The sequence below is a fragment of the Amblyomma maculatum genome, chromosome 3 (assembly GCF_055883805.1).
Source record: "Amblyomma maculatum isolate TAMU_Amacu chromosome 3, ASM5588380v1, whole genome shotgun sequence".
Lineage (NCBI taxonomy): Eukaryota > Metazoa > Arthropoda > Arachnida > Ixodida > Ixodidae > Amblyomma > Amblyomma maculatum.
This window is the reverse complement of record NC_139346.1, coordinates 54,731,718-54,759,541: the sequence shown is the minus strand read 5'-3', so window position 1 is coordinate 54,759,541 and position 27,824 is coordinate 54,731,718. Positions and strand designations below refer to the sequence as shown.

The following is a 27,824-nucleotide window of genomic DNA, read 5'->3' as shown; positions in this document are numbered from 1 at the left end:
TTGAAATATCGTTAATAGCGCCTGCCGCGCATAGGCATAGAAGAAGTGGTGGTTAGCATTGTCGACGGCTCGTTCATACCGTAATCGGGTGACATATCGCCAGACCGCGGATATACAATTCCTGCATCTGAGGAGGACCGAGTATTCGTGAACGGGCCGGCGGCGTAGGGCGCTGGTTCTTCGTAACGCTCTCCATCGTCAGCTCCCAGCGGCGGCAGACGCAGTCCCATAGTCTCGTCGGCATCAGCGTGATAGTAGCTAGGATAAAGCGTCTGCTGCTCTCCCCGTAACTGGTTTTGCGCCCCATCCGCCGGCTGCCCAGGATTGGTGAAGACTTCGCTGAAAGTCCGCCCTTGCCTGCTCCCGCGGCCCTGACTTCTCTGGCTCGTAGTATCGTGCTCGGTTGACATGGTCTTCAGGGAGTCGAAGAAGGCACGCATCTCATCCTTTTCTTGCTGGACCTTTTTGGACTGCGGTTCTGCCAAGGAAAATAAGGCATGTCTCAAGGTGAGAACTTGGAGACCATTCGCGTCTTGTCAACTGTTCGCAGTCAAGCCTTGACGAACGAGGCGACAGAGAAATCTCCAACGCACGGCTTCCAAAAGCACTTGATCGTGACATTAAAGTAAAGCTTCCAAGTTACACAGCATCTCACATTCCAAAACTGTTAATAACAGTCACCTCCATGGGTACTTTCTACAAAGCAAAGTATTTCGTGCAGTTGTGCCTACATGATTTTGTATTGATAGCCCTCCCGCTTTCACCAGGAGTGGCAGATGAGCCGCACGAACGTATTTCGCTCTTTTGAAGGCCACTCTCAAGCAAAACGCCCTTTCAGACGTTCTATACCAGTTCCAGTATATATGCTTTTTATGTGCTTATAATATACCTCTCATGAACTTATGTACTTAGCGTGCTCTTAGTATGTGATACGTTCTGCAATGCACTTATCACTGTACGTAGACAGTGAGGACCAGTGTAGCGATCCCTGAATCTCTAGTTTTACTAATAACTACTTCAACGCTAAAGGCGAGCTTTCTATAAAAAATGTTGATAGTGGACACATTTTTTTCGCCATTATCAATCGGCTTCGTGAGGAAACCATAGTGCGTTGGGAACTCTTTATCGCCTATTGCTTGCATAAGGCTGCACCGTTAAGTATTTGGCAGATGCGCATGGCGGAATCATTTGTGTTCTTTACCTCCCAAATTTGTAATTTGCTGCAGAAAATGAAATGTTCAGTTTGTAAATGGAGCTTTCTCATCAAGAAAATATGTGTTTCTGCCGGAGAACCTCCAACATAGATGAGCAATTGCGTAAGAAACATTTAGACGGGGACAAGGTCCGCCCGCGATGATAACACGATATAGCTATAATGCGGCTTTCAGCGACCTGGGCTATTTAAATGTCAGTTCGCGTACACGACGTTGATATTTATTTCTTGTTTTTAACAACAAAAAAAAATTTAATTCCAAAAGAATAAGTCAACTGAACAGGCTTTACTAAACATTAAAAACGAAATAATACGCAATATTGACTCTACACAGTAGGTATATTTCTGGATCTTCAGAAGGCTTTCGATTCGGTGGACCATGAAATATTATTAATGAAGCTTTACGACTACGGTATACGAGGTGTCGCATTAGATCTAATAAGAAATTATTTGACTAATCGTTCCCAATATGTTACAATAAATAATGCGCATTCATCATTATTAAATGTACTGTACGGCGTACCGCAAGGATCAATTCTAGGACTGATATTGTTCAATTTATACATTAATGACATCTGCAATATACCAAGTTCGCCAAAATTAATTATGTACGCAGATGACACTAATCTTTTCTTCGCAGGCAGATGGCTCATTTCGCTCCAGGACACAGTGAATAACTACCTCAACTCACTATCCCTCTAGCTCGATGTTAATGAATTAAGGTTAAACATACACAAAACCAAATATATAATCTTTGCACCAATAAATAAGCCTCTATGTTGCAAAATCGCCATCAATTTCCGTAATAAGCTGCTAGATCAGGTATCGACACAAAAATTTTTGGGTGTGTGGTTTCAGAATAACTTATCTTGGAATACGCATGTTAGTCGTCTAGCAGGGTACTTAAGTCGAGCTGTTGGGTGTCTGTATAAGATTAAGAACCTCGTTCTACTTTGGCTGAAAAAAATGTTGTATTATACCCTCTTCTACACTCGACTGTCTTACTGCGCACTCGTCTGGGGAACTACGACAGCCAAAAATTATAAGAACTTAATTTTATTGCAGAAGAAAATGCTGAGAATATTAGAAAACTTTTATGGTAAGCCCCATCTTCTCCCAACGCATCCGCTTTTTTCACAACATTTAATAATCAAAGCAAACCAGGTGTACTACTACAAGCTCGTACAGTACATTAACAACAATAAGTTATATAAAGCTTCTGATTCAAACCCAAGTTCACAGTATTCTTTTCGCCGAGTACTCAGAAGGACACCTGCCACAAGAACAAACTACGGCCGGCAACACACAGACTACCAGATACCGCTTCTGTTGAATCGTGTAGATACACTCGTAAACTTGAACAAACCTGTCACCAAAAAGTTTCTTAAAGCCCTATTACTCAAGCATGACATCGCAATTGCATAGTTTAATTTTTTATTTTGTGTTTTTTGTATCAGATGTTACATGTGCTTTTCTTTATTATTTTGCAAGTGTTCTATACTGTATCACTAAGTTCAACAAACGGTTTTATTGATATCGTCTACAGCGGTATGTTTCATCTGTTTCATTAATTGCAGTTGGTTTATTACATAGCAATCCACAATAAAATGCCAATCTTTTGTATTTCTTTTTTCCTATCCATAGTTATTTGGAGTGACTCAGTTTCATGCAATCAAATTACTGTATTTGCGCGTTGTGTTTATGATTCGAAGTGCTCTTTTGTATGTTTTGTATACGTTTTTTTTTTTTCAAACTGCACGCTGAACGTCATCCGGAGCGGAAGCCTCTGTCAGGCTCTGTAGCCTTTAGCTTTCGCTCCGGCTTTCTGTAATAGAAAGAAAGAAAGAAAGAAAGAAATAAAGAAAGAAAGAAAGAAAGACAGAAAGAAAGAAAGGAAGAAAGAAAGAAAGAAAGGAAGAAAGAAAGAGAGAAAGAAAGAAAGAAAGAAAGAAAGAAAGAAAGAAAGAAAGAAAGAAAGAAAGAAAGAAAGAAAGAATGCCTCTCTTTAACCAAATCAAATGCCTAGGGGAGGAGGAGGAGGAGGGGTACTGCGCGTTCTTGCCATCTATGGTCAAAACGTTCGATTCTCATGTAATTGCCGCAATCTTCATTTCAGTGTAGTAAATATACTTTACACTTTTTTATGTCATAATGACAGCCAAGCCTAGCTACGAATTTATAATCACAAATTTTTACCACGTTACGTTCAGTTTCGGTTTATGGTTTACGGGGTTTGACGTCCTGAAGTGACTCTGGATATGAGAGATGCATTTTATACTGATTTTAATTCTCTTTGATGTCACTATCCTCGCGATCAATGCTGACTTCGTCGACGCGGAATACATAACACCGTGTGCTGCGCTTAATGGGACCCTTCACTCTATCTTCTCAAAATAATTGGAATCAGTTGTCCCGTGCCCCTGTTCCAGAGGAGCATTTTCTACAGTTTCAACTAAATCTCAGTGATCCTGTACTGGCACGTACGTTTTTTGCCCTTTGCAGTGGGCTTTTTCGGGGAAGGGCTGGGCTCCTCCTCCTCAAGGGGTTCCAGATCGTCGTAGGGAGTTGTCGTCATGGTGGTTTCGTCGAACAACCCTTCCTCCGAGCCCCGTCGAACTGGATGGACGTGGTGCATGCCGTCCTCCTCGTAGCAGTTCCCCTCGCTGTTCTCGGACTGCTCGGATGGGAAAAGCGGCTCGTGGCCGAACATCCCGCTGGCCGTGTGCGCCGCGCTCTGTTCGCGCACGTTCTCGTTCGCTGCCTTCCGGTCTAGCGTGGGCAGGGGAACACCCCGCTCGTCCACAAGGGGAGCCGCGCGAGACAAAGACGCCTGCTGCAGCTGTTGGTTGTTGAAGAAGACGGGGCCGTTCGTCTGGGGACCATTCCCACGTGTGCTTACCTCTCGAGTCAACCTGCGAAAGGAGAGATACCTTGAAGTTTTTCAGGAAGCTTATCTATCTGTAAGCAATCTTAGGGAGACACCACTTCGACAGAGTACTGCCTGTTGTGCCTCTAGCAATATATATATATATATATATATATATATATATATATATATATATATATATATATATATATATATATATATATATATATATATATATATATATATGTGAAGGAAAGAAGCCAACAGTCGGCGAGGCCAAGGAAAGCGTTGGGTATGGTACTTTTATGTCTTTTTTTTAATGTTTGCTTAGATAATCACAGAAATTAGTAATGTAATCTGTTTAGGGGAAAGATAATTGAACACAAAGTAGCAGAAAAAACAACGTGCCGATGGTGGGATCCGAACCCACGACCTCCGAATATCGCGTCCGGTGCTCTTCCAACTGAGCTACATCGGCCGCTGTCCCCCCTGCTACTTGCTTGGGTATTTATGTTGTCTGTATACGAACCTTGAGAGTGTTCACCAGCGCCACCCTCAGCCATAGCGGCGGACGTAGAACGTCCTTTGTTACCGCCAGCGTCACGTAGAACGTGATCAAGAGCGAGGGCGAAAGCTGTGCTAGAACCCTCTTACGCTACCTATGGCCTCAAGACTGCCAGAACCGAGACCCCCGTAAGATACAAGCAGATCAATTAAGGGGAAATGAGGGTGCTCGTTATAATACATGAAGGAAAGAAGCCAACAGTCGGCGAGGCCAAGGAAAGCGTTGGGTATGGTACTTTTATGTCTTTTTTTTAATGTTTGCTTAGATAATCACAGAAATTAGTAATGTAATCTGTTTAGGGGAAAGATAATTAAACACAAAGTAGCAGAAAAAACAACGTGCCGACGGTGGGATCCGAACCCACGACTTCCGAATATCGCGTCCGGTGCTCTTCCAACTGAGCTACATCGGCCGCTGTCCCCCCTGCTACTTGCTTGGGTATTTATGTTGTCTGTATACGAACCTTGAGAGTGTTCACCAGCGCCACCCTCAGCCATAGCGGCGGATGTAGAACGTCCTTTGTTACCGCCAGCGTCACGTAGAACGTGATCAAAAGCGAGGGCGAAAGCTGTGCTAGAACCCTCTTACGCTACCTATGGCCTCAAGACTGCCAGAACCGAGACCCCCGTAAGATACAAGCAGATCAATTAAGGGGAAATGAGGGTGCTCGTTATAATAAATGAAGGAAAGAAGCCAACAGTTATATATATATATATATATATATATATATATATATATATATATATATATATATATATATATATATATATATATATATATATATATATTGAAATGTGGATTTAATGGTTGGCTGGAACGTCTAGCACTGGCAGTACTTCGGGCACAGCAGGGTCGAATTACCAGCCGCAGGGCACAGCTTCAGCGCGAGCGAGATGGGCGCCGAAGACAAGCGATGGTGATGGCGATGCCGCAGCGTTTTTCTGTTCTTTGTCTTCTTTACATTTCCCCCGCGTGAAGAAGTCGCCATCCTGGCGACTCAGGGAGAAGAGACGACCAGAGGGTTGTAATATGGCTTGAGGCGGCTAACGTGGACAACCTCGCCGCCGCGACGGCGGTGGTCGGAAGAAGGGGTGACTGGCTCGATGACGTAGTTCACAGGGGATGTGCGTTCCAAGACGCGATAAGGTCCGTGGTATTTGTTGTCTAGTTTGTTGGTGGCAGGAACGCATAGCCAAACGAAGCTGTCGGCCAGGAACGTGGGAGCAGGGGTATCGGTATCATGCTGATCTTTGCGATAGCCTTGAGTGTTGGAGGTAAACGTGCGAGCTAGCTGACGGCATTCCTCGGCCTTCTGTGCAATATCTGACAAAGCACTGTACTCAGAGGCATCTGGATGGTATGGCAAAATTGTGTCCAGAGTACAAGATGGTTCACGGCCATATAAGAGAAAGAAGGGCGAAAACCCAGTTGTTGCTTGGTTGGCAGTGTTGTACGCGAACGTTACGAATGGCAGTACCTGGTCCCAGTTGGAGCTTCCCGATTCAGATGTAACATACATTGCGAGCATGTCCCCAAGCGTACGGTTGAAGCGCTCCGTGAGGCCGTTTGTTTGCGGGTGATACGCGGTTGTAGCCCGATGTATCGATTTGCAAGACGACAAGAGCTCTTGAACTACTTCGGAAAGAAAGACACGACCTCTGTCACTCAGTAGCTCGCGAGGGGCGCCGTGTCGAAGAATGAAGTGGTGCAGAAGAAAATGGGCTACCTCTCGGGCTGTCGCCGCGGAAAGTGCAGCAGTCTCGGCGTAACGGGTCAGGTGATCGACTGCGACGATGACCCATCGATTACCAGCGGCAGTGCATGGTAGCGGACCATAAAGGTCGATTCCCACGCGATCAAACGGGCGAGCTGGACAAGGTAAAGGCTGGAGAGGGCCAGCGGGGTGGCGAGGAATCTTGCGTTGTTGACAGGCGGTACAAGAGCGAATGTAGCGCCGTACGAAATTGTACATTTCCCGCCAGTAGTATCTCTGACAAATTCGATCATAGGTTTTGAGGACGCCGGCGTGAGCGCTTTGAGGGTCATTGTGATGGTGGGCACAAACCTCGGAGCGGAGGTGGCGCGGAATGACAAGAAGCCACGTTCTGCCGTCTGAGTTGTAGTTCCTGCGATAGAGAAGGCCGTCCCGAATGGCGAAATGGGAGGCCTGTCGGCGGAGTGCCCGAGGATGCGTAGCCGCGGAAGTAGTGCCAAGGATATCCAGCAGGTTAGGAACCCAAGGATCTTGTCGTTTCTCGAAAGGCATATCCTCAATGGTGAGTGCTGACAAGAATGCTTGAGGAGGGGACGATGAGTTAGGCGAGCGCACCGGTGACCGAGAAAGAGCGTCGGCGTCAGAGTGCTTGCGGCCAGAGCGGTACACTACACGGATGTCGTATTCCTGAAGCCTGAGAGCCCAGCGCCCGAGACGGCCAGACGGATCCTTGAGAGACGCGAGCCAGCAGAGAGCGTGATGATCTGTAACTACCTCGAAGGAGTGGCCGTATAAGTAAGGGCGGAACTTCGTTACAGCCCACACGATTGCTAAGCACTCCTTTTCGGTAACGGAGTAGTTGGACTCGGCTTTGGTGAGAGCACGGCTTGCGTAGGCGACAACGTATTCGGAGAAGCCAGGCTTGCGCTGGGCAAGGACGGCGCCGAGGCCGAAACCACTGGCATCGGTGTGAAGTTCTGTAGGTGCAGTAGGACCGTAATGGCGAAGGATTGGTGGTGACGTCAGAACATTGCGCAGTGTCGCGAATGCATCATCGCAGGCTGGCGATCAAGAGGAGAGGTTAGGGGTGCCTTTCAAGAGCTGTGTAAGGGGGGCTATGATGGTTGCGAAATTCCGAACAAAACGACGAAAGTACGAGCAGAGGCCCACGAAGCTTCGCAGTTGTTTCAAAGTGGTCGGTTTCGGAAAGTCAGCGACGGCGCGCAGCTTCTCAGGATCAGGCAGAACTCCATCTTTACACACAACATGTCCGAGTATTGTGAGCTGGCGGGCACCAAAGCGGCACTTTTTGAGGTTCAGTTGAAGACCGGCGCGGGTTAGGCAGGTGAAGACCTGGCGAAGTCGAGTCAGGTGGGTCGGGAAGTCGGTTGAAAAGACGACGATATCATCGAGGTAGCATAAACAGATGTTCCATTTCAGGCCGCGCAGTACAGTGTCCATCATTCTTTCAAATGTGGCTGGGGCGTTACAGAGTCCGAATGGCATAACATTAAATTCGTATAGCCCGTCTGGAGTAATAAAGGCGGTCTTAGGACGATCCGCCTCTGCCATGGGCACCTGCCAATACCCGGAGCGTAAATCGAGTGAGGAAAAGAATTCTGCGCCTTGCAAACAGTCTAGGGCATCGTCGATTCGTGAGAGGGGGTACACATCACGACGAGTGATTTTGTTGAGGCGGCGATAATCAACACAAAATCGTATGGAGCCATCCTTCTTTTTAACTAGGACCACAGGAGACGACCATGGGCTACAGGATTCTCTAATTACTCCGCGTTGCAGCATGTCATCGACTTGTTGGGCAATAACACGGCGCTCAGTCGGGGACACCCGATACGGCCGCTGATGGAGAGGTGGTTGACGCGCCAGTGTCGATGAGGTGGGAAACGGTCGTCGTGCGGCCCAAGGAAGATTGCGGAATGTCGAAGGAGGCGCGGAATTGGTGTAGAAGGTCAAGAAGTTGCTCGCGGTGGCGCAGTTCTGGAGCGCTGTCCACGGAATGGTCAAAAAGGTCCTTCTGTAGCGGATTTGAAGCCACACGAGTTGGAGTCAAGGCGTCAACTTGGAAAACAGAGAATGACACATCATCAAAGGTGAACAGAAGGTCCACGGGCTCGATGCGGCCGAGGCACTCCCCTTCGATCAACATTGCGGGAGACGGAAGAGGGTTGGCTACCAGAAGTGTGCTAGCGCCGTTTTTCATGTCAAGGACGGCAAACGGCAGCGGTAAGTGGCGGCGGCGGCAGACAACGTTAGAGGGCACAAAGAGGACTGTCGCAGCGGTGGTAAAAGAGGCAGTGAGGGGAACCAGAACAGCGCTAACGGGTGGGATGGCTGTGTCATGTGCTACGAGGAGTTTGGTCGCAAAACGAGGACACGGCTCGTGGAGCAGGGCATCAGACGGTGCATCACTCGATTCAATGAGCTCTACTTGAGGACTGGCGCAGTCAATGATAGCATGATGCTGGGACAGGAAATCCCAGCCGAGAATGACGTCATGAGAACATGTGGGAAGAACGACGAATTCGATGATGTACAAGGCTGCAGCAATGACGACGCGAGCAGTGCAGATAGCTGTCGGCTGTATACTGTGAGCGGATGCGGTACGAAGCGATAGTCCCTCGAGAGGCGTAGTCACCTTTCGGATGGAGCGGCAGAGTTTTTGGCTGATAACTGATACAGCGGCACCGGTGTCGACGAGCGCAAGAGTATGAACACCTTCAACGATGACAGGAATAACATTCGCGGGATTAAGACGAGGACTTTGAAATTCGGTCGGATACGCAGTTCGTGCCTCGCGAACTGCGGCGGTTAGTTTTCCGGCTGGGTAGCGGGTCGTCGGCGCATTGGCGAAATGGAGCGGCGACATGGTGATGGCGAACGACGAGGGCGGAAGTCCGGAGGTTCAGGGGGTGCTGTTGGAGGTCCCGATGGGACTGGGAACTGGGGGGCCAAATAAGGTGGCGCAGGCCGTGCAGCAAAGGCCATATTTATTCGGCGCCTGCAGTAGCGTGTAGTGTGCCCATTGATGCCGCAGTGGTAGCAAATAGGCCTGTTGTCTGATGTGCGCCATGGAGATCGTGTCGGAAGCAAGGTGGGAGCAAAAGCTGTTGGTGCCGACCGCATGGGGGGCGAAGCATAGGCATATGCTGGCTCAGGCGGTGGACTTGAAGTGACATCGGCATACGTGCGACGCAATACTTGAGGAGGAGCCGGCGCGAATGCTGCAGCGTAGCTCAGTGGCGCAACGCCGGACGATGAAACTGTGGGCGTGAGTAACGGCTTTGAAGGTGCGACCGGAGCTGGTTGAGGAACAGGATTAGGGAGGACTTCAGATATATGCTTTTGGATTGCATGGCGAAGCTCCGGAACAAGGCCAGTTGTTGACGACTCCTTAACATAGGGCTGCAGGGACAGTTGTCGCGCGACTTCCTGGCGTACAAAAGCCTTGATGTCTTCAGAGAGGCTAGATGACTCCCTCTCCGCGGCTAGTCCAGCAAGTGATGTATGAGGCTGGCGAATCAAAGCACGCTCCCTCCGGAGCTCGTCGTAGCTTTGACAGAGGTCATATATTTCCTTGACCGTAGTGGGGCCTTTCGCATTGAGCATGTGAAAAGCGCCGTCATCAATTCCTGTGAGGACATGACGTATTTTAGCGGCCTCGGTCATGGTCGGGTCAACGCGACGACACATATCAACAATGTCCTCAATGTAACTGGTGAACGTTTCACCGGGCAGCTGCAGTCGCGACCGAAGACGCTGTTCCGCGCGGAGTTTTCGGACGGCGGGGCGGCCAAAGACATCAGAAAATTTCGTCTTGAAATTCGCCCAGGTGCCAAAGTCCGACTAGTGGTTTCGAAACCACAGATTAGCGACGTCGCTCAAGTAAAAGATGACATTGTTGAGCTTGCGGTTGTCGTCCTAGTTATTGTGACGGCTGACGCGTTCAAAAGTGGTCAGCCAATCGTCGACGTCGTCATCGCTGCTTCCACTGAAGGTAGCTGGGTCCCGTTGACGAACGGCACCTGTGCAGGTGACTGGCGGAGGTAGGTGCAATGAAGTCGGCTCCGTCATTGGGGTAGTCAATGTTCTGCTGTGAAGTTCCAGGGCGAGATTGGTACAGGGAACCTCAGATTGACCTCCACCAAGTGAAATGTGGATTTAATGGTTGGCTGGAACGTCTAGCACTGGCAGTACTTCGGGCACAGCAGGGTCGAATTACCAGCCGCAGGGCACAGCTTCAGCGCGAGCGAGATGGGCGCCGGAGACAAGCGATGGTGATGGCGATGCCGCAGCGTTTTTCTGTTCTTTGTCTTCTTTACAATATATATATATATATATATATATATATATATATCTATATATATGAGTCAACCTGCGAAAGGAGAGATACCTTGAAGTTTTTCAGGAAGCTTATCTATCTGTAAGCAATCTTAGGGAGACACCACTTCGACAGAGTACTGCCTGTTGTGCCTCTAGCAATATATATATATATATATTATATATATATATATATATATATATATATATATATATATATATATATATATATATATATATATATATATATATATATATATATATATATATATAGTGAAAAATGAAGACCAACGTGTGAAACAATTTATTGACGTTTCGGAACAGCCTTCGTCATAATGTCGGCAGCATTCTAATGAAGGCTGTTCCACAGCCGAAACGTCAACAGTTTTTTTCACACGTTGGTCTTCATTTTTCACTACTATTGACCGTGGCCAAGATTTCATTTTGGTGCATATATATACCTATATAGGTATATATATATATATATTGTTACGTGCTTTTATGCACGAGGGGGTTTATATTCAGGGACCGGTCCAAACAGGACAGCGGTGAAGCGTACAGACGTCCCTCTGCCCTTGCTCTTCTTTTTCTTTACCTATCCACCCGACCGTTCTTCATCTTTCGTCGACGTTCTGCGAAGGCGCGTGACATTTCCCTCCTTGCAGACGAAGCCCTTCGGGCGAGTTACGTAAAACCCCTGGAATGAAATCGCTTGAGGCGGGCTACATGCACCATCTGAGACTGCCGTGACCATCGACCATTCGCAGTCATGCGTGTTTTAACGTAGTTGAGATCACTGATGCGCTCTAACACAACACACGTTCCGGTGTAGTGGGACAGCAGTTTTTGACAAACACCACGCTTACGGAGGGATGTCCACAACCACACATAGTCGCCAGGAACACAAGGTACTTGTTGGTGTCGGGCGTCGTAGCGGTTCTTAGAACGTTCATGTGGAGATAAAATTCAAACTGGTGAGCTGGTGGCCAGCTGGTGAGCTTCTTCAGTTCTGCAGAGTGTGGTAGCAAAAGAAAGTTCATCATGAATGAAAAATGGCAGTATGGTGTCGAGGCCAAAGCGAGGCGTCCGAACATAGAGAAGGTAGAAGGAGCTGTAGCCTGTTGTCTTATGTTGCGCTGTATTGTATGCATAAGTAATGAACGGTAGAACGCCATCCCAGTTCTTATGATCTGCAGCGACGTACATAGCCAACATAGTGGTGAGCCTGCTACTAGTTCGTTCTGCAACACCGTTCGTTTGCGGATGATATGGCGTGGAGTGGCGAAAACTGCAGGCACTGAGGCGAAGAAGTTCTTCGACAATGTCCGCTGTGAATTGACGTCTACGGTCACTAATGATGACTGCATGCAGGAGGGCCGTGCCGAAGAATGATGAATCGAAGTAAGAAATTCAATACTTCCGACGCAGTAGCGAATGGTATCGCGGCTGCCTCACAATACCGGGTTAAATAATCCCCGCACACAAGAATTCCTCGATTTCCTTTAGAGGGCCGTGGGAAAGGGCCAAGAAGATCAATGCCAATTTGCTCAAATGGGGTTGTTGGAGGTATGATTGACGGCAGTTTTCCATGTGGACTTGAAGTCGCACAGCTTAAAGCGCTGGCCAAGCACACAGCTGGCTACATATCGCTCGATCGTTGAAAGGATCTTCTGCCAGTAAAATCGCTACTGTGTGCGGAGGAGTGTTCGGGCCACTCCCAGGTGACCAGACGTGGCGTCATCATGCATCATTTCTAGAACTGTGATGCGTAGGCTTTCCTGAATGGCGTGCTCCCCCACAGGCGAAATTCTTCTCGTAAAGCACTACTTCGCGAATGCTAAATGTATTCTTCAAATGATCGTTAGCGGAATCAGAGAGTTTATTGTTTTGTCTTTGCGTTGCTCGGTTCGAAAACCTCGGAGATCGTGGAAGGTTTGTGAATTTGGAGCCAAATATTCATCGAAGTTGTCTGCGTCGTCATCAGTCGCTTGAAGCGGCAAACGCGAAAAACAATCAGCATCTCAAAGTTTATGGTCGCTTTCATGCAGAACAGTAAGAGTAAACTCTTGTAGGCGTAAAGCCCATTGAGCGAGCGGTCCACAGTGGTCACGAAGACTCACGTGCCAGCAAAGGGAATGGTGGTCAGTGACGACGGTGTAAGCATTCCCGTACAGATAGGAACGAAAGCGCTGTACAGCGAAAACAACGGCTAGCCATTCTTGCTCCGTAACCGTGTAATTTATTTCACATTTACTCAATGAGCGGCTGGCATACGCTATCACGTGCTGATCGCGTCCATGGCGTTGTATAAGTACAGCGCCGATACCGATACCACTTGCGCCAGTGTGTACTTCAATTGGAGCTGATGGGCAGAAGTGGCGGAGGATTGGGCCCGAGGTCAAAAGAAACTTCAGATGACGGAGAGCTGAGTCACATTCGCTGGTCCAATTGAATGGTGTATCTTTGTGCAGTAGACTCGTAAGTGGGTAAGCGATGTCTGCAAACCGTGGTATAAAGCGTCGAAAGTACGAGCATAGCCCCAAAAAGTTCTGCAGCTCTTTTACTGATTAGAGCACCTTAAAAGTTTTGACGGCTTCAATTTTCTTGGGATCTGTTCGAACACCTCCTTTTTCAACTAAGCGACCGAGGACAATTGTTTCACAATCGCCAAAATGACATTTCTTAGCATTCAGTACAAGACCAGCTCGTTCCATGCAATTAAGTAAGATATCTAGACGGCTGTTGTGCTCACTAAATGTTTTGCCAAAAATTACAACGTCGTCCAAATAACATAAACAAATTTGCCACTTTAGTCCACGCAGAATTGTATCCATTAACCGCTCGAATGTGGCAGGTGCATTACATAACCCAAAAGGCATAAAGTTAAATTCATAAAGTCCGTCTGGTGTTACGAATGCCGTTTTTTCGTTATCTGCAATGTGCATAGGAAAAAACGGAATTCTTTGGGCTTGGTTGAGAACATTTTTCGAAAAAAAGTCAGACGTGGTGAAGGAAAAGTGCATGTATTTGACATTTCGGTCGCGGGATCTGCCTTCGTCGGAAGAAACTAGGTTACAAGCAGTGCCCTATGTTTAAAAGCTAGGTCTATTAGTATCACTACTCATGACAGTGACCATGTGTAAATAACCAAAACTACAATATGTAACACTCATGCAGTGACACATGTGTCACGATAGATTATAACTGGTTTAAAAAAACAAGAAGATATTAAGTTGTGGCGCGACAATATCGAGACTCCTACGGAGCCCACGCCAATCATCGAAATATAAGCAAACCAAAATAGGTGGCTAAACTGCGGAGAATGAAGTGGACACAATATTACGCACGCAGTAAACGAGAGAGAGAGAGAACGGAGTACTCAGGATGCCAGACATCTCCCAGCCGGTCTTTGGAGGTTACAGAAATAGTTTTATTTAGATATACAGCTTAGCTTTCCTACGCTTTGTTGAAGACCTGACAGCACAGCCTTAAGCTGGTGAATTAAAAATGATTCTCTTAATTTACGGTCGGAGTGTGAATAAAATCCAGATTCCAAAATAGTGATCTTTAATTTATCAAATGAATCACCTATGCACACATTTACTTCTGCGAACTTCTTAACCTCATCTGCCTATCCCCTCTGGTCAAAATGTAAAACTGCTATATTTGGAGAGCGCAATGCACAGCAACACGAACCCTGTTTCTCTGCAACAGTAGTTGGCCATCTGAACCAGTGCACCATTGCGGCGGTGCGTGCGCCCAGTAAACACTGGCCGGTGGCGCCGTGCGTGACGTGATTACTTCGCTATGCGCCTCGCTGAGCATGCGCCGAGTCCCGCCGCGCCGCGCAGCTGGGATATAAGCCGGCGTGATGCGTCCGCTCCTCAGACGCGCACAATGGAATAAAGAAAGGGCAGTACAGACGGCAAAAAATTGAGCCTCCCGGTCCAGAAGTTGTCGCATGGGACAGGCCGGCCGACAGCTTGAAAACGAGGCGAGAAAGGCTAAGCGTGTGGCCGAGAAGCCCTACAAACGAGAGGAACGTCTCGCTAAGAGACGGCGTTAAGCCGTAGAACGACAACGATGGCGGGGAGTTATCGAAAAGTCAGTGGCGAAACTGTATAGGTTGAAGACACTGATGCCCGGCGGTTAACCGACCGCACCATCCGTGCGTCTGTCAGTGCCTCTGCTACGCTTGTTTTTGAATCGGAAATTGTGGACCGCTAGCTTCGTTACGTGTGTATGTGTGCGATAGACTATACGAAGGACTTCCCACCGGTGAGTACGGCCATGTACGTAACTTTAATGATCACTGAGTCATCTGAACGAGCACAAAGCGTAATTTTGAAGAATGGCGCCTTACTCACGTCAAACGGTGTCTCTTACTAATATCACCGCACACATACACAAGCAAAACCAGGTTAAACCTAGCTTTCGCACAGATGTAGCTTAGCTGAGCTGAGCCGTCAAAATGTTTTTCTGGTTCGAAATATGGAGATGGCCAATTCGAATTAGTTGCCAAAAACTGTATACTTAAATTTGTTCGTGCTATCGACTGGGATGCGGTACCTATGAATGCAAAAGAAAAAATTATTGTCTAAGCTCTTCATCATTAACACCAAGACCGACTGAAATACAGACCTGCACAGATAGCACTCCTGCAGCGCGCACCTTCTAGTTCATAGTCTTCGCCGCTAGGGAACGAACACTACGGTTAACCTGGCGCTACTGTAAATCTGTTAATAAGAAGGGTCTATTAGGTCTGTCATTTTTCTTCGTCGTTATAGTTTATTTATCTGTCCACGCTGTAATGCACAAGCACCTGTTCTGCGCATGTGCAGCGACTAACTGCAGTGCCGTCGCACAAAGCGGAATCGCGGTATGTCTTCTAGCGAGAGAAAAACATTATAAAAATAAACACAGTCCGCTAAAATACAAAAAGGCAAAATTTTAGAAGTATAACTTGGTGCAAATATTTTTTTTTAATCTGGGTACAGTTTGTTTATATTAATTTGTGATTTGATGATGATGAAAATGACAGACGAACAGGTCAACCGGGCGCCCTCAACGACGAGTAAGGTAACGAAAGTTGGCGCACGAGGTCCCATAGGACCCTGTTTTTTGTGCAGGTCTGTATTTCAGTCGGTCTTGATTAACACTACTTAGAATCAATGCCACATACCATTCGACACTAGACAATCTCTCAAATATATACATCCGCTCCTTTCGAAAACTCGTCTGTATATAGCGACAACCCCGAACTTCACTTCAATGAGATAAAAGCACCTGTATCGGCGCGGAATCGTGTGATCTTTTTTTCTGCAAGACCTTTACCGAGCCTTTGTTCTCGGCAAGATGGGATTGCATCGGGTCCAGTACAATTAGAGAAATTTGGGAAGTTAATATTTTTCTGATGTTTTAAAGGTGTATATGCGAGATTATTCCGAAAAGCGACAATCTCTTTCCATAGCCCTCCCCACTCCCCAGCCTCTTTGCCATCGTCCGCCACCACCCACTGCATTCTTTGATAAATGGTAAAAAACGTTGTGTAGTAGCAAAATTTTATCAAAGTTTCTTTTTTCTTCTGACCCCTACTCAGGCCTACATTTTTAAACTAGAATTTGTGAGTCCCGGTGCGGCAAATTCTTAAATATTGGCAAAGCGATTGCCTAAAGTCAATTTTCACCGTCTCAGTGCATCCCAAATTTTACCAGATATTTTAACGCTCTCTACGGATTCCAATAGGACTGGAACTCACGTGTGCGTCGGATCCGGGAAAAGCAAGAGCCAGGGATGCTTGACCACAACGCCCATCGTTGCTCGAAGTGTGCTCACCGGCTCCAACAGCAGGCGGATCAGGTTCCGGCACTGATGCGTGCACTCAAGGTATCGTGGGAAACGAACGACGCGGTTCATCTGTAGGCGAACCTGCAATCAGAGGGTCGCCCTAAAAAGTTTCCAGGTTCGGCGTGTGCAACATTAAACATGCTTCCTCGACTTTCAAAAAAGGACGATGAGCAAAAGTGACCAACCACGAAGAAAGAGTGAAGAGAAATGCTCTCCTTATTCTGTGTTGCGAGCATTTCGGCAAGATCTCTTTATTTCTTTTTTGAAACCGTGCACCAACTACACCCCCCACCCCTCCCCCATGCACAGTGATTTCTAGGTTTCCTAGGCTGAGGACGATATATCAGCTTTCACTAGACGACGTCATTCCTCTTCTATGAGGGCGGACTTCTCGTTCCATTGCTGTCATATACGTATAGTTTTATGCGTATCTCATTGGATGATGAGGCATTCAACTTTATAAGGGATAAGGTACTTAAGTTGGTCTTGAAAACATTAGTGGCAAAATACTTTCGACATGGCAGAGGACATGTTAAGCTTAGCGTCAAGTTAAGTCAAATAAAAATGGTTCAGAATCGCGAGAATCAGAGCGCTCTGACCGCAGTCCTTCGAATAAGTCCACATGTTCTTGAGGTATTACAAATTATGAGCGCAAACGAATTTTAGTAGATAAATGGGTCAAGTGACTGAACAGAGGATTGAACGAACTGTACACTCAGGACACAGGTTTGAACTTATGAACTGTAACAACCAGTTTGCTCAAACAGGCTTTTTTTTTTTTTTCTTTTTGTCTGATGCAATTTTCAGTCAAACTTTCTAATTATGAGTTTAGATGAAAACTAATTAGAACATGCTTGCGTACATGGTAATGCAGTAAGCATTAATTCATACTCTGCGGCAGCGAAGTCAGCGTAGATGCGACATTAGAGACTTTTAGTATAGCGTATGGACTCTTTCGTACGATAAACGCCAGCAAATTACGGGACGTTACTCCGTGTGTTACATCGGCGCTTTTAGTTGGCCGTACGAAAGCGCGAACGCAAACTATGGTGGCGACATCTAGATTAAAAATAAAAAAAAAACACATTCAGCCTTTTTTTCACTCGCAAGCCAAAACTAGCCACGTCGCACCGGGACTTTACCTCGTTTCTTTGCTGCGGCAGTTTCATCGTACTCCCCAACGTTGGTATTCCCGTGTTCAATACTTTTACCCTGTATTGCAGCCATGGTGCGTACCGGCCGCCTTTCCGCCCCATACTGCCTAACATATTTTTACGGATACACGCGTGTAAGCATTCAAGCCAAGGCGATCCACTTCGCCACTTCCGCACCAGGAGCAGACCAAATTTCTAATAAGGCCCTCCGTAACCTGGACACATCATCCCTAGAGGCCATTACGGACCTCTTTAACAAACATTGGCACGAAGGCACCCTGCCTTCTGAGTGGACCCACGCTAAGGTGACCTTCATCCCCAAGCCCGGCAAACCCACAGACATTCAAAATCTCCGTCCTATTTCCCTCACCTCTTGTCTCGGTAAGCTCTTTGAGCACGTCGTTCTAGACCGCTTACAGAGCTTCCTCGAGGACAACCATCTCTTCCCCGATTCGATGTTCGGCTTTCGCCCATCCCTCTCTACACAGGATGTCATGCTCCAGCTCTCCGAAGAGGTCCTTCACCCTCTTCACGCCAAGCGCACTCGCGCGATCATGGCACTGGACTTGACAAAAGCATTTGATAATGTCTTCCATACTGCCATCCTAGACGCCCTTTCTACCCTTAACGTGGGCTCCCGAATCCATAGTTACATCAAGGCTTTTCTTGCCCATCGCACGGCTGAGATCTCATTCGGCACCCTCTCCTCTCCTACTTTCCCTCTTGGAAATCGAGGTACCCCCCAGGGTTCTGTTCTCTCTCCCCTTCTCTTCAACATCACCCTTTTTCCGATGGCACGTGCTCTAGCTAGCATTCCTAACCTCTCCCATGCTTTCTACGCTGATGATATCACCCTCTGGGTGACTACCGGCAATCTTGGTGAGATGGAAGCCGCTCTCCAGGCAGGCGCTAAAACGGTCGCCGATTATGCTCGCACGGTCGGGCTAGCTTGTTCCCCGTCCAAGTCGGAGCTCCTGCTCCTCCTGGCTCGAGGCATAGCTCCAACCTCATCTCCTAACCTTAACGTCACTATCGATGGACATCCCATCCCTTCTGTCTCTTGCATCCGTATTCTCGGTCTCTTTCTGCAATCCAATGGCAAACACACTACTGTCATTTCCCGCCTTACTACCACCGTCCAGCAGACGGTACGGCTGATCCGACGGGTCGCTAACCGACACTACGGCATGCGCGAGCACGACCTCCGTCGTCTTGTTCAGGCCTTTGTGCTAAGCCGCCTTGTCTACTCCCTCCCCTACCTCTTTCTGTCTCGTACCGAGGAAGACAAGGTCAACTGTCTCATCCGCCAAACTTATAAGTCGGCTCTCGGGCTTCCCACTTCCACCCCCACTTCTCGTCTACTGGCGATGGGCGTCCACAATACTCTTTCAGAACTTGTGGATGCCCATCGCGTGGCACAACTCGATCGTTTATCTCGCACCACCCCTGGTAGAGCCCTTCTTACTTCCCTTCGCTTGACCCCTGTCTCCCCTATCTCTGTCACCCATCCCTTGCCCAGCTCCCTCTTCTCCATGCTCACTGTCAAGCCCCTTCCCAAGAACATGCACCCTGAGCATCATGCCGCTCGCCGATCTGCCCGCGCCTCCGCCCTCTGGTGCCAGTACGGTACACGGTCTGACGCCGTGTATGTTGATGCGGCACCCTACCTCTCGCATCCCGCCTATGCCCTGGCCACTGTCTCTAATACACGAGCCCCCCTCTCCGTCGCCACTATCCATGCTCTCACTTCCACTGCCGCAGAGGAAGCAGCCATCGCCCTCGCCATTGCCAGCACACCAGCCCTTTTCATATTTAGCGACTCTAAGACCGCAGTCCGCAACTTTGCAAAGGGTAGAATCTCTTCCTCTGCGCTCAATATCCTTAAGCACTCCTCCCCCCCTTCCCGATCTATCCAACTATTTTGGGTTCCGGCTCACGCGGGGCACCCTGGAAATGAGGCGGCAAATTCTATCGCTCGCGAAATGACCGACCGAGCTGGCCCCCTCCACCCCGGGATGGACACGCGTGACTCCCTCCTCACCTTCCATGACATCACCCTCCACTACCGCAACTCCCGATTATCCCTCCCTCCCCCTCACAAGTCCCTATCTAAAATCGAACAGAATACGTGGCGCCATTTACAGGCCCACACTTTCCTCTCCCCTGCACGCCTTGCCCTTATTCACCCTGGTGCCTTCTCGCCCCAATGCACGCTTTGCAGCTCTCCCCGAGCAGACTATGCTCACATTCTTTACTCTTGTCCGGCGCACTTTCCCCCCGTCTCCTGGCAAATAAACAGCCCGCAGCTGTGGGAGGCTGCTTTGGCCAGCTCGGAGCCGCATATTCAACAGCGGCTTACGACCTGGGCAGCGGAAGTCGCCGCCAGGCGTGACCTGGAGGCCACGACCAGCAGCCGGAAGGCCACCCACGGAACGGCGGCAACATAATTTTACTTTTTTTAATTTTTTGGCCTTCAATGAATAAAGTTTGTACCACCACCACCATCCACTTCGTGGCGTTACCATGCCTACAAAACAACGTTACTCGTCAGGCTTAGGGACTGCGCTGCCGCCGTGCAAAATAAAATAAAAGTTAAATTGGTTCACAGGAAGGGAAAGGCGCAGTAACTGTCACACTTGCTCTGTGGACACCCGAACCGCGCCGTAAGGGAAGGGAGGAAGGTGGGAGTTAAAGTGGAAAGAGAGAAAGTGGAGCCGTAGTGGAGGGCTACGGAGTAATTTCGACCGCCTGGGGATCTTTAACGTGCGCTGACATCGCACAGCACACGACGCCTCTTCGTTTCGCCTCCATCGAAACGCAGCCGCCGAGGTCAAAATAAGAAACAAAGCAAATTATTCAATATTTACTTGAGTTGAATGCTACATGAGGCAAAGCAAATACCCCATGCGCCATTTATAGGCGGCAGCACGCACAAAAGCGCTGTAACGAAGAGAAACTCACTCTGAAGCGGCCGCCCGTGACGCCGCCATCTTGTCAACGCTGATCTACATCGTACGTGAGGGCCGCGGGCACGATAAACTCAAGTTTCGACGTACGCTGGCCGATCGTACGAAAGAGCTCGGTCTCGGGTATCGTTTAGCCTATGCGCAGAGCGCGCACAATAGTTTTTTGCGTGCGCTATTCCTCTGCGTGTTTCTGTGTACGCTATACTAAATGTCTCTATTACCCGCAAGAGCAAAAATAGCGCAATATCTGTTTGAACATTATACTTCATTTCTTGCGCTGTTAAGGTCCTAAATGCCAGATATTGAGGTGAAATTAATCCCAACGTGTCAGATTTCTTGAAAAGATTAGCCTGCCGTCAGTAGTATTTTCTACGGTTTCTCTAGGTATGATCCACCTCTTCTCGTTTGCTAATGATAGAAAGTCTTGTCTCCCCAAATAACACCAAGTGAATAAAACATTTAAAATCCAGTTTTGTAAGCAATAAATGCGACATTTGCTGCCAAACCTTATTAAAATGGGCAGAAGAATCTTCTTCCACTTAGAGCGAAAGTTGAGGAGTTGCAAACGAAGAGGCGCCCGTGTGGTGTACGATGTCAGTGCACAATAAAGATCCCCAGGTGGTCAAAATTGCACTGTAGCCCTCCACCACGGCTCCTCTTTCTCTCTTTCTTCTTTCAATCCCCCCTTGCTCTATTCTCTTACACCGCAGATCAGGTGTCCACCGATCAAATTTGACAAATACTGCACCTTTTCATTCCTGCGAACCAATTATCATTATTATTATCCGCTGTAACTAGTTATCTCCATGACTGATACCCGAGGCACACTGCACCTGGCGCACGATGTTCCCATCATCGAAGGGCAGCGCCCCAGTAACCATGACGTAGAGGATTACTCCCAGGCTCCACATGTCAGCCTTCTTTGGATAGTAGGGTATGCCCTGCAGGACCTCGGGCGGGGCGTACGCCTCGCTGCCGCAGTAAGTCTCGCTGAGCACCTTCTTCTTGCGCTCCACGGGATCGTCTGCAAAGCACAAAGGCAGCGATCAAGCTCAACTTAAGGTGACTGACGTAGGCACAGAGCAGTTACTGAAATGAAGCAGAGATTAATAAAAGTGCGTCGCGCTTTTAATTTAGTCGTTCAAAGAATACAGGCAGCTACTGACCTGACGTAAATATACAGCAGCGAGACATTTGACATACGGATTTACAAGATAAGCTTAGATCATGCAACAGCTTTTTTTTTTTTTGATAACTACGGCACCATAGTTACATTAATTCAAATTGTTATGCGGTTGTCGTAAATGAAGGAAGACATCTGTTATGCAGGGGAAGCCCACTGGTGTCATTTTCGTCTACCGCGGCCAAAAGCTTTCTGCAAAGAGTGAATTTCCAACTCTTCTAACAGAGGAACATGATTTAAGAACACCGCATAGGCTAATGGCCGAATTTAAGCAAGTGATACCAAGCAATGGAGGGGTTGCCTGCGACAGATCACAATTAAAGGTCTCACCTTGCAATTTCATAACGGGTGTTGAGGTTCGATTTATTTCAGGGGCTAAATGTCCCAAAGCGCCTAAGGCTATCAGAGACGCCGTAGTGGAGGGATCCGGAAATTTCGACCAACTGGAGTTCTTAACGTGAGGTGATATTGCCCAGCACATGGGCGCTTGCCATTCACATCCACCGAAAAGCGACCGCCCCGTCTAGGATTTGATACCGATCCATGGGTACAGCAGTTGAGCGCCCTAGCCACAGTACCACTGCGGTTCGGTGAACAGCGCAAGTGTTATTACGGAAAGCTAGCAATGCATTTAAATGTTAAAGCGCGTGCATGCTTTAAAATTTCGTGCAAGCACATCAATTACAAAAATCCCTTAATCGCAATAAGCTCACGAATATCGCCTAATTGACGCATTTCTTTTCTAAACTCTGTAAAGAAAACTTTGATATTGGGGAATAAGTAGAATAAGTTATAAAGTGCGTGACGTTGTTACTACGCAAAAAAGGATAGTGTATAGGTGGAGATAGAAGAAAATCGAATAGCCAAACGTACTGCAGTAGCGACTGAAGCTGAAGTCGGCGAGCTTAACCACGAGCTGGGTGGTAAGCAGCACGTTCTCGCATTTAAGGTCACGGTGTGCTATGTTGTGGCGGTGCAGATAAGCCACAGCGGACGCAAGCTGGACGAATAGGTGATGAGCCGTCCTTTCATGCAGATGTCCAGCGCTCTGGAAAAGAAATTTCTTAAATAATAATTTTGCCGACGTTCTCATAACATTGATCCATATAAACGTGAAATCAGTGTCTTTATGAATTTGGAACCATGCGTCGCAGTATTCTATTGTTCGATGACAGACATTGGTAATGAGATCTTGTGGAGAATCGAAACCAAACACTGACTGCGCGCTAATCAAAGAGCATCTTCGCATTCAAAGCTTTCTCGTTTAGTCACACTGCAAACGACACCTGCCTTCATTCCTTAATAAAGTTTAGAATTGGCTTGCGCATCACTTAGTGACGAAGAATTCCGAGTACCTTTCTTTGTGCGCTTAAAGGGCTGCCATATGAACATTAAACATTTTTACTATTTTTTTTCTACTCCAAGTAACAGGATGTAAATAGCTTATGCGCTTACCGTTTGTGTTACCTTGGAGATACTTGTGAATTAAAGAACATTTAATTGTTTTAATCACGAAAGCAATAACGTACCAAAGAGGTAACTCGTATCGGCGGTTGTCATCTACGCAGATTGTTCCGCACATGCTCAAAGGAAAACAAAATTATGAGAACTGTCTTTGCGCGCTCAGAAATAAAGAAAGCGATACTATTCCGGAAACTGGCCCGAGATATTTGGGAGCAGCCGAAAACGTTTCGATGCGCAAGGTAACGTGTTAAAACCGGCTATAACACTTGAATTTGAATTGAGGACAAATTGTAACCTGTTACAACCGGCTATAATACTTGAATTTGAATTGAGGTCAAATTTACATATTCAGAGCTAGATAAATATCATAAGTCAAGGTCCACAGTAGACAAACATTTCTGGTGATGCCAAATGTATTTTTTGCCTAGAATATAAACAAACTCTGTGAAATTACATTTATGCTTTACTTCTTTTATTTACGTCCAGAAGCGCAGTTGAAGCGAAAGGCTGGAAAACTTGACAAGAGCTGAGCGCCCAATCACAGGTCGACCAAAGCAGTAAACACATAACTTACATTTGTATTTTTGAGACAATGCGACACATTTTTGTGCTTTACAGTGTTCATTATTTTTAGGTAGTGGCATACTCAATCTCTGCGGAAGACACTTTTGTTTTTATGAATGAAACTTGCAGGCACTTTATTTAAGAAGCGTAATTTTCTAATGCAGTATATTCGACTGAATGAGAGAGTTTGTTTACAATACTTTGGGAAGTCAATGAATAATTCTTGCCTGAAAACAATGTAATCAAAATTAAAACGCCAGCAATAACGGTTTAAAAAAAAAAACAGAATTAAGAAAGAAAAGCAACAGTGCAGCAACCTTCACTTAATAGCGCTACACCAAGTGAAATGTTTTATGCTTCGGCGTGGTGGAAGTGAAATCTGCGTTAATTGCCCCGATTTATTCATACAATTTATGCCACGTGTGTTTTTCTTGTGGCACGTACATCCATTACTTTGGGCATATTTTCAAGCCTACAAAGCTTACTTTTCTTGTCTGTACCTCATTGGGAACATGGCTTCCGTGCGGGAGCCGAAATGTCAGTATATTCCTTTTCTTGGTCGGTGTTTTTCACCTCTTTTTCACGTATATCCCCGAACAAACGGGTTTCCGTCAAACTCTCGACATCACAATCTAATGATATCGCTCTCGCATTATCTTATGATTAGATATTTCTTGTGCATCGCAAGACACTTAGAGTACATCACAATTGCTTACAGATATTCTCAAAATCATGTGATTCCTAAAAAGCTCGCTAACGTTTTCAGAAGGGCAGCTTTAAATATAATGTTTGTCTAAACTGAGTCGCTCAATAAACGAAACTGCTTGGGACAACGAATTAAAATAAGGGCGATACGCACTGCTATACCAATTTATACCTGCTGTGTATGACCAATTTTGTAGTAGTTACTCATGGAGGTAAGAACTAAATGCGACCTCCGAGTAATCTCCTGACAAAAGGTACCGGATTTTTCACCCAACATGTCTTTTATGCTGTCGCATTCAAAGGTTCAATTAAATTTAGGGGCAATTTCCACTGGGAAAATTGTGAAAGCCTCTTGTTTTCTTAAATTATTCAAGGACTTAAAATATCTTTAACTGTAACTTCAGTACACATCCCAAACACAAGTCAGCAAATCACGCGCATAAGGGCGCATTCAAAATGTGCCGCTCTAACACGTTTGGCATGCCAAGGACCATTTGTATTGTATCTGTTGCGTTACCATCTGACATGGGAAGTCTGGGGTGCGATCCCCAATCGCGACAGTTAATTTTATTGAGGTACGCGTGCCTCCTAAAATACCATCAATAAAGGAGCAATTCGCGCATTATCTAGACCGCGAAAGGTACGACGCGACAGCATGAAATGCTACCCCCTGCCAGCCCTTTGCGGCCCTTCGTTCACGGAAATGAACTTTGCCACTTACTTGATCCCTTAATTTGCGCCTCTACCATGTCACACGTATTAATTAGCATACAAGTGTGCAGATTCTCCGGAACTTTAGATCTAGAGTCAGACACGCAACAGCTACTGCACGCTAAAACATTCTCACTGCCTTGGTAGGCGGTCTTTCACATAAATTGGTAGGGTAAAGTGAGCATCTATACGATCGACTTAAAATATTGTTTTAGCCTATGGGTTTAACGTCCAAAAGTGGCTCAGGCTATGAAGGAAGCCTTCTTGCAGGGCTCCGGAAATGTCAACCACCTGGGGCTCTTTTCAGCGTGCAATGACATCGCACAGCTCTCGGATGCCTGGCTTTTCGCCTCCATCAAAAAGTGGCCGCGGCGGCCGTTTTTCGATGGAGGCGAAAAGCAAGGTGTCCGTGTGCTGTGCGATCCCGCATCCCTGGACAGGGTAGTCAAACGCCCTAACCACTGGACCACCATGGAGGGTTAGATTTAACAGTATTTGTGATTATTGAAGCAGCAAAAATAAGCAGGCGGTTAAACTATGTTTAAACCTAGAGGGAAGTAGTCAAACGCCCTACCCACCGCACCACCATGCAGGGTTTAGATTTAACAATATTAGCGATTAAGAAGTAGCAGAAAATGATCCGGCCTGGAGGGAAGCCAAAGCATCATGGGCCGAGAGGTCCGGAAAGGAAGGGCTGAGCGAGAAGCGGCCACATGGCGTCAAATATTCCTCGCTGAGCAGAGACTGGCGGCCAAGAGCAAGTTCTCTTCGGTTAACGCAAACTGTCTCACGCCCGATCACGCGCTCCCTCAATCTGCGTCTTTCAGGTTTCGCGCGTTACCGAACACGCGCTGGTGCGACGCTTGCACGAGGATCGCATCTCTCGTGCGACGCGGTTGTCAACAATCGCAGTCGTGCGCCTGGAATAGAAGTCGGCTCCAGTTACGTGCGTCTTTTTGCGTGTTGTGTGTGCATCACAAACGCGACGCAGTGCTCCGAGTAGCACTGACTGCAGTCGCTGTTGTGGCGGCCTGCGGGAGGCCTGAAGGGGGGATCGATTTCAACGGACGTATATGACGAGTTCGCTTCCCACCAAGGCAGCGTAAACACGCTGTTGTGCCTGCGGAGACACCTTTCAGCGGTCTCAAGTGATGTTTAGCGTGCTATACAAGCTGCCTTTACGTGATCACAGGCAAGCCTCAGCGCAGTCGATAGGACGGATATGTTTATAGCTTGCTTTAAGGACTCCCATTTATACAGGTATCGCCGCTCTAGCGTCTTCTACTTCACGTCACCATGACGTCGCCTCACGTGACTTTGACCTTGTTCACGGGCCACTTGGTGGCCTACGTGAATATGCCCCAAAATCAAAGGGCGACCACTAGGCGTAACACAGAAGTTTGACCTCTAAAGCTCCTTCAAGGTGAAAACCGTGCATACGCGACGGCTCGAACTACCTGCGCCAGTGAAGCTTTCGCTTCACATGTACGTTCGTGACCGAGGATACGGGAGGGGAGCTGCAAACGAACGCCTTTAAAGCAACCTCATAATACCATTAAAGATACGGGTTCAGTGTCCCACTAATCCTTCATGCGGCCACAGTGTACAACATGTTACCGGTAGTTGCTGCTATACGTGGTGAAAGTGTTCAAGCACATGGTACAATTATTTCTATTACAACAGATGCTTTGTTTAAACGCCAAAAACTGTCGTCTTTGGTTAACGTTTCACTGTCAGCCTATGCTAATGCAGCAGAGAGCGAAAATGCGGCGGAATAGTTATATTGACACAGATTGCAAATTAAATTTGGATGTCGTGTGTTCAGATCTCATCGGCCACATTTCATTATTTTCTTCCAGTTTAAAAGCGATCAAAACTAGAATATCAAGCTAATAATGGGACACTGACATAGGCGACAAAAATATAAACATTCCATATTTATTTCTGCTATAGGGACTGCAGCCTTCATTTTTATGATGAGGTGAGTAGCCCCTAACGTCCAGAAACTTGCATTGCCAATTATTCGCTACCATTTCTCCAGTCAGCTAAACACCGAGACCATATGAAACAGTTTGTAAAACATGAATGCTAGGTGTGGAGAGCCGGCGAGTTATCTTGTGATCGGACGATACGTTACACATGCAATTCGCGATGGGCACACCTGTATCTTGAAGAGCAGATCGCCTCCGGTGGCAAGCTCCATAATGAAGAAGACTTTCCTTGCTTCGCATATGATTTGGAAGACTCGCGCAATGTTGGGATGACGGAGGCGCGCCAGGATGTTTATCTCTCGCGGAAGGAACCTTGTCCGGTACTCTCGCGAGGTCTCGGCCATGTTCACAATCTTGCAGGCGTACGCGAGGTTGTCTTTTGCGACCATCCTGCATGAAAGAAGAGGCAGCTTCGTATTACTGCTTAGCAGTGTATAACTTCCCCATCCAGATATGCGAAGAATCGATTTTTGCGGGGAACTGTGGTCGCCTCTGAACAAAGGGAAACTAGAGTTTTACCTTCCCTAAATATCACAAGATGAC

The 27,824-nt window shown here is 47.1% G+C and overlaps 1 pseudogene across 1 annotated transcript; it reads right to left on the bottom strand.

Annotated features, from left to right (window-relative positions):
- Window positions 1-27,671, bottom strand: LOC146194783 (uncharacterized; annotated as a pseudogene). Its single transcript, XR_014705690.1, has 7 exons — window positions 27,452-27,671; window positions 22,720-22,894; window positions 21,497-21,687; window positions 16,408-16,624; window positions 11,585-11,705; window positions 3,698-4,125; window positions 1-478 (listed from the first exon to the last, which is right to left on the bottom strand). The product of XR_014705690.1 is annotated as an uncharacterized LOC146194783 (transcript).
- Between the last annotated feature and the right edge of the window lie 153 nt (window positions 27,672-27,824).